The following is a 6,678-nucleotide window of genomic DNA, read 5'->3' on the forward strand; positions in this document are numbered from 1 at the left end:
CCGTTCTCTACTCAAATCAAATTTAAATGACAATCATGAGGTAGGCTTCCTGACACAAGGTCCTCACAGACTTTGCATAATACATCCTCTTTCCTTTTAACAAACAACAGGTTTTTCAGTAAGGGCATGAGCATGGAAAAGGGACTTGCACTCTAGGAATAACTTCGAGAGGCACAATCCCAGGTACAAATGGAGGTGTAAAGATAGACTCCTCATATCCTCCTGCTGGATTTTCTTAACTTCATCTGTCATTATTACATGATCTCTCTCAGTGTGGCATGGTATCTGGCACATAGTAGGTGCTGAATAAACCCTAGTTGAATGACTGAATGAATGCCACTGAGCCTGACTCAATCCTATCTTTTGGGCACTGCCCTGGTAGGGGATAAAAAACAAAACAAAAACAAAAAACAGATAGTACCTCACCGTTTCCCAGTTTGGCTGGAAGAAGGAAGACTTTATTTAATATGTAGTTCCTTACTACAAATTGTGTAGTTTCTTAAGATACACAGATCAGCTCCTTTTCCTATAATGAGATAGATATCCCATCCCTCCAGTCTCAGAGGGTCACCTGACTCCTGGGTTGTATCCTTTACCCAGACTGACCACCTTAAACAGTATACAGGCTCCTAAGAGGCATTTTTTTTCTCCCACAGAATCAGCTAGCACTGGTAATGAGGCAATGTTGTTTCACCCGCCCAGCCCATGTGTTCCTCTTAATTAGCCCAGGGTCACCTCACTGTTCAGCAGCATAAAACCATTCTCCCATTATGACAAGTAAAAAACCAAGTTAGAAAATGACATGATCTTTGAACTGAACAGGCTGGCAGTTTTACTGTGGAAGGGATATGCCAGTAACCATGTGGGCTTGTTTCTTTCAAGCTCTCATCCTTCTTTTCAACAACTTCAGTTTAACAATGTTAATATGAGACAGTTCATATTTTTGTTTTATTTCCATCAAGTCCTGAGCAAAGGTTAATATCCCTTATGACCTTTGCACATTGGAAAGTGAACACATTGAATACTAAATGAACAGAAATGACTAATGGTGGCTTTGCCTTTTAAATACAGTTGCTATCATCAGAAACAAAATACAGCATTCCTTTTTTATCTTTCTTTTAATAGAACCTCTAATAACTTAGTAGAAGAGAAAGAGTATTGGATATGCTATATATTTTCCCTCCTATTAAATAGTCAGCTAATTTGTCCATGACTCTGATTGGCTTTCAAGAATAATCTACATCGCAATGACCTATTTTAGTTTTGGAGGTCAGAAAGCTATATGGTATGTGGTTAGACTCATATTAGAGTCAAAGTCTCAAAGCCTCTAGGCTAAGTGGATTCATTGGACTTATAATTCAAAGTAATAAAGAATCATCTATTGCAATGGATAGTTCATTTATCAGCCAAAAGCAACAGGAGCTGAAAGTCTGAAGTTCAGGGATAAGAAGGAGAAGAGAAGTTGAGGGGTCTGAGTGTCTCAGTTTAAACTTATGACTCTGTTGCTAAATTGCTATTTTCATCATTAGATGCTTTTCATGTGGATTTGTTCAAGGTGAAAAGGATGATAATAGTCATGAATTTTCTAGCATATACCTGGTTTTCAAAGAAGAAAAGATTGTATCTCTATAGCAAACAGCAGAAAGCACTTTATCTGGGCCATTATTATTATTATTTAACCTGGTGAACCAGCACTACAATCATATAAGGTGAATGTCTAATAGTTTTTTCTGTTACTGAATCAGAGAACTCTAAAAGTTGGAGGGGATGTCAGAGACCATTAAGTCCAACACATCCCTGAAAAATAAGTCTCTCCACAAAATGCCTGAGAATTGATCATATAGACTTTGCCTGAAGATCCCCAGTGAGAGTGAAATCTATTTTTTTAATGAAAGCCTATTCTGATTGTTGGTACCTCTAAGTGGTAAATTATGTACTGACATAAAGTTTAAATTTACCTCTTTATACTTTACTCCCATTATTCTTGGCTTTGTCCCCTAGGGACCAGAAGAACTAGTCAATTCCACTTCCATGTGATAACCCTTCATATACTTCAGATAACAGGACCAACACTTTACAGATGGAAAAGACTTTAGAATCTTGAAAACTTTTGCACCTTCCCCTACCTCCACTAAGACATGTCTTATTCAAGATAAATGTGCTCTATTTCCTTCAACCCAGCTTTGCAAGGCCTGATGTGAAGAACCTCACCTGTCCTGGTTACCCTGGTAACCCTCTCCATGTTTTCAATGTCTTTCCTAAAATGTGAAGACTAAAACTAAATTCAGTATGTATTTCGTCCCACATGACATAATGGAAACTATTTCAGCTTTGAAGGTGCGCTTTAAATGAATTCCCAAGTTTCCTCTTACATTTAGGAGCCTATAAAAATGATTTAAGAGTGTCACTAGTCAGGCTGAATTTTGAGTTGGCATTATACACTTACACTTTGAATCTCAGCAAAATACATTTGAGAAATACATCAGATTGTTTTCTATTTCCCTTGTATAAAGAAGTTCAATTAACTACATAAATTATAGGTGTGTAATAAGTAACACATGTAGTAAAAACTAATATTTTATCAAGTACAAGTTAAATGTACTATCATATTAATACATAACTCATGTAACCATAAAGATTCTATTTCTAGTTTATTTCATGTTTATGTCACTCTATAATAGCCTAATGCTAACATTTTCTTCAGAATTTTACTCAGATTATTTTGAAGTCAATGTTCATTAAAGTATCACAATAAGTAATGAAAAATATTATATCTCTGATGATAAAGTAGAAAACATTAGGACACTACATTGAATTAGTCCTCTCCATCCTCCTAGCCCATAATTTTGAATTTGGTAGGGTTCAACTAGTGCTTTATGGAAGGGCATAAGCTTCTCTCTTCAATGTCGACACTTGAAACATACCTTCAAATCTTCTAATTTCCCTTAGTAAATACTTTTGCTTCAATCATCTATGAATTGATTAAGACATGCTTTTAAATCTATACTTTCAGTTTCTGTGTTCCCTTGAGGTAATAAGTTTCATAAGTTTATTATTTATTATGTGAACTATCATTTCCCTTAACTTGTCCCAAATTTATATTTCCCCATATTTAAAAACTCCATTTTATTTATGACATTAAATACCTTAGTCATGATCTCTTTCGTTACTTTTTCCTCTATGATTTTGTTTGTGTATGATGACATATTTATTTAATCTTTTGTCTAATTTCATTCCTGATGATACTCAATATCACAGTTTTTTTTCCTATTGAGTTAGCTAGCTGATCACCACATAAATGATTCATCTGAAAATATTTTTTTTAATGTCAGAAGATACTTTTCCACACCATTTAAAACTGCTAATAGTGAGCGGGTAGAGGCAAGATGGCAGAAAGAAGCCAGAAAGTTACCTGTAAACTCCCCAGTTTCCCTCAGACATACCTTTAAATCAAACCTCTAAATGAATTCTAGAGACAAAAAAAAAAAGTGAAACAAATTTCTAGCATAATAACTTAGAAGGACTTCAGGAAAGTTCTGTCTCACTTGGGTAAAAGGGGAGCATAGCCCAGCCCAGATGGTTTACAGGCAAGTCAGTGTGAGGCTCTTAGCTGCAGCACAGTTCAGCAACCCAGATCCTGAGATCCTAGCTCAGCAAACCAGCACTGAAGCATCCAGCCTCGGCACAGAAGGCAAGTTATAAGCCTTGGTACAGTGATACAAAAGGACAGAGTATATTTTTTTTTTAATCGCACTTCCTCCAGCTTTCCATCATTCAGTCAGGCGGAGACAGAGATGCTTCTGGAAAAACAATCGCAATGGTCACCCAAGGAGAACCCCAAGTGCAGTTCAAACTTGTGTTAGTTGGACATGGAGGTACTGGAAAAACCACATTTGTAATACGTCACTTGACTGGTTAATTTGAAAAGAAGTATGTAGCTACCCTGGGTGTTGAGGTCTTTTCTCTCATGTTCCATACTAACAGAGGTCCTATCAAATTCAACGTATGGGATACAGCTGGCCCAGAGAAATTTGGTGGTCTGAGAGATGGTTATTACATCCAAGCTCAGTGTGCCATTATAATGTTTGATGTAACATCAAGGGTTACTTACAAGATTGTACATAACTGGCATAGAGACCCGGTACGAGTATGTAAAAATATCTCTATAGTGTTGTGTGGCAACAAAGTGGATATTAAGGACAGAAAAATGAAGGCAAAATCAATTGTCTTCCACAGGAAGAAGAATATCCAGTACTATGACATCTCAGCCAAATTAACTACAACTTTGAAAAGCCCTTCCTTTGGCTTGCTAGAAAACTTATTGGAGACCCTAATTTGGAGTTCCTTGCCATGCCTGCTCTTACACCTGCAGAGATTGTCATGGACCGAGAACTGGTAGCACAGTATGAGCAGGACTTACAGATTGCTCAGACAACTGTGCTCCCTGATGAAGCTACAGCACAGCATTAGAGGTCTAGTTTTATAGATAACTGTCCTGTGATGTCAGTGGTGTAGTGTGTTTGCCACTTTATTATATAGCAGAGCAGTACATGTGCTTAATCTTTGGGATGCTGAAGGAAATGAATGGGCTTTGGAGTGAATGTAGCATTTTAAAAAAATATAATTCATATTTGGACCTGTGTATTTAGCTGTTTTGGACCACAATTACATTCCCTTGAATTTCAAATATAAAACGGCTGCAGTCCCATCACAATATTCAGTGGTGAATCTTGTTTTTACTTTCATTCTCATTCCCTTTTTGTTTAGATAATAATAAAGTTGTATTTCAAATATCTTTAAAAAGGGGGGGACAGACTAGGTTTGGCCACCCCTAGGACAATGGTTAAGCCACAAACACCTGAGGCCCAAGCTTCAAAACCCAGTGACCAAATCCCTTTCCTCCAGCATAAGAAGCTTGGGAAATAGACTGAAAAATGAGAATGAAAAAGGAAAAATAAATACCCTAATCATAGAAAGCTACTATGATGAAAAGGAAGATGAAAACACAAACTCAGAAAAGGACAACATCAAAATGCCTATATGTGAAGATTTAAAAGGAAATATGAACTAGTTTCAAGTGCAATAAGTGTTCTTGAAAGAGCTCATAAAGGATCTTAAATATCAATTAGGAGAGGCAGGAAAAAATTGGGACTAGGAATGAGAGTTATGCAGGAAAATTATTAAAAAAAAACAACTTGGAATAGGAAGCAAAAAAATTGACTGAAGAAAACAGCTCCTTTGAGGGTAGAATTGGTCAAATGTGTAAAGGAGGTATAAAAGCTCACTGAAGAGAAAAATTCTTTAAAAATCAGAAATGAGGAAATGGAAGCTAATGATTCTATGAGAAATCAAGGAAAACATGTAAAAATTAAAAGAGAAAATATAACTTTTTGGTAATATCTCATTGGAAAAACAATTGACCCAGAGAATATATCCAGAAATGATAATTTTCAAATTAGTGGACAACCTGTAAGCCATGCATAAAAAAAGAGTCTAGATATCATCTTTGAAGAAATTATCAAGGAAAACTTCCCTGATATTCTAGAACCATAGGATAAAATAGAAATTGAAAGAATCCACCAATCACCTCCTGAAAGAGATCCCCAAATGAAAACTGCCAGGAATACTATAGCCAAAATCCAAGTTCCAAGGCCAAGTAGAAAATATTTCAAGCAGCAAGAAAGAAACAATTCAAGGACTGTGGATCCACAGTCAGGATAACATAAGATTTAGCAGCTTCTGCATTAAAGGAACTGAGGTCTTGGGATGTGATATTCTAGAGGGCTATGGATAGGTGAATAATCAAAATTAACTATAGCCACATGAAAAATGCTCCCACTCACTAATATTTTTTTTCTTTTTTATTACTAAAACTTAAATAAAATTAAGAAAAATAAAAGAAATATATAATATACTTAAATATTGAAACAGATTCAAAATAAGAAAAGAAAAAAGCAGTTTGTGTGCACAGCAGAATATGAGAACATTAAAAATATATTGCAATAAATTTCCTTTACAAGAAAGCCTATATAATAAAAACTAGGTATTATAATCAGAAAGGTCCATCTTTTCTTTGCTTCCTTGTGAGTTTCCTTTTTTTCTTTCTGTGCACTTTTTACTTTTTTTTTTATTCCTCCTCCAAAAAATGAAAAAGGAATCAAAGGAATTAGATTAGGCAAAGAAGAGACTAAGCTTTATAATGGTAATGGTAATTTGAAGATGTTCTCTGCCCTGTAACAGGCCAAATGTAATCACATGGAACCCACAGGGGGAGGAGCTTGCTGAAAGGATGGAACAAGAAGGGTGGAGCAGGAAGGAGCAGGAGAGCAAATCAGAACTTCTGAGAGCAAGCAGCATGGAGGATGAGAACCTGGCATGAATGATAGAGAGGCATTTTTGCTTAAGGGGGAGACTGTTTTGTTTTGAAGGTCTGATGGAGGGAAGACTTGGGAATTTTGGTGTTTGCTTCATTGGTTATGTGTACCAAATTCTTGGTTTCTATGATGGATTTGGCTTTCTGGTTTTGGGATTTCACTTTCTAGTATTTGAATAAATAATTTGGTTTTGTGTTTCACATGGAGAGTATGTTATATTTTGTGACTCACAACTATATCAGCATATTCATAGACTCCATGGGTGCTGTGAATATCTCATTGGCATTATAAGCTATCACTATTT

At 35.9% G+C, this 6,678-nt stretch overlaps 1 pseudogene; it reads left to right on the forward strand.

Moving 5' to 3' along the window:
• The first annotated feature begins 3,747 nt into the window (after window positions 1-3,747).
• LOC138171060 (GTP-binding nuclear protein Ran-like) lies at window positions 3,748-4,627 on the forward strand (annotated as a pseudogene).
• The last annotated feature ends 2,051 nt before the right edge of the window (window positions 4,628-6,678 follow it).

The sequence above is a fragment of the Petaurus breviceps genome, unplaced genomic scaffold (genome assembly GCF_028583685.1).
Source record: "Petaurus breviceps papuanus isolate PSGF00001 unplaced genomic scaffold, PetGlider_PUasm1.0 41, whole genome shotgun sequence".
In the NCBI taxonomy this organism is placed as follows: domain Eukaryota; kingdom Metazoa; phylum Chordata; class Mammalia; order Diprotodontia; family Petauridae; genus Petaurus; species Petaurus breviceps.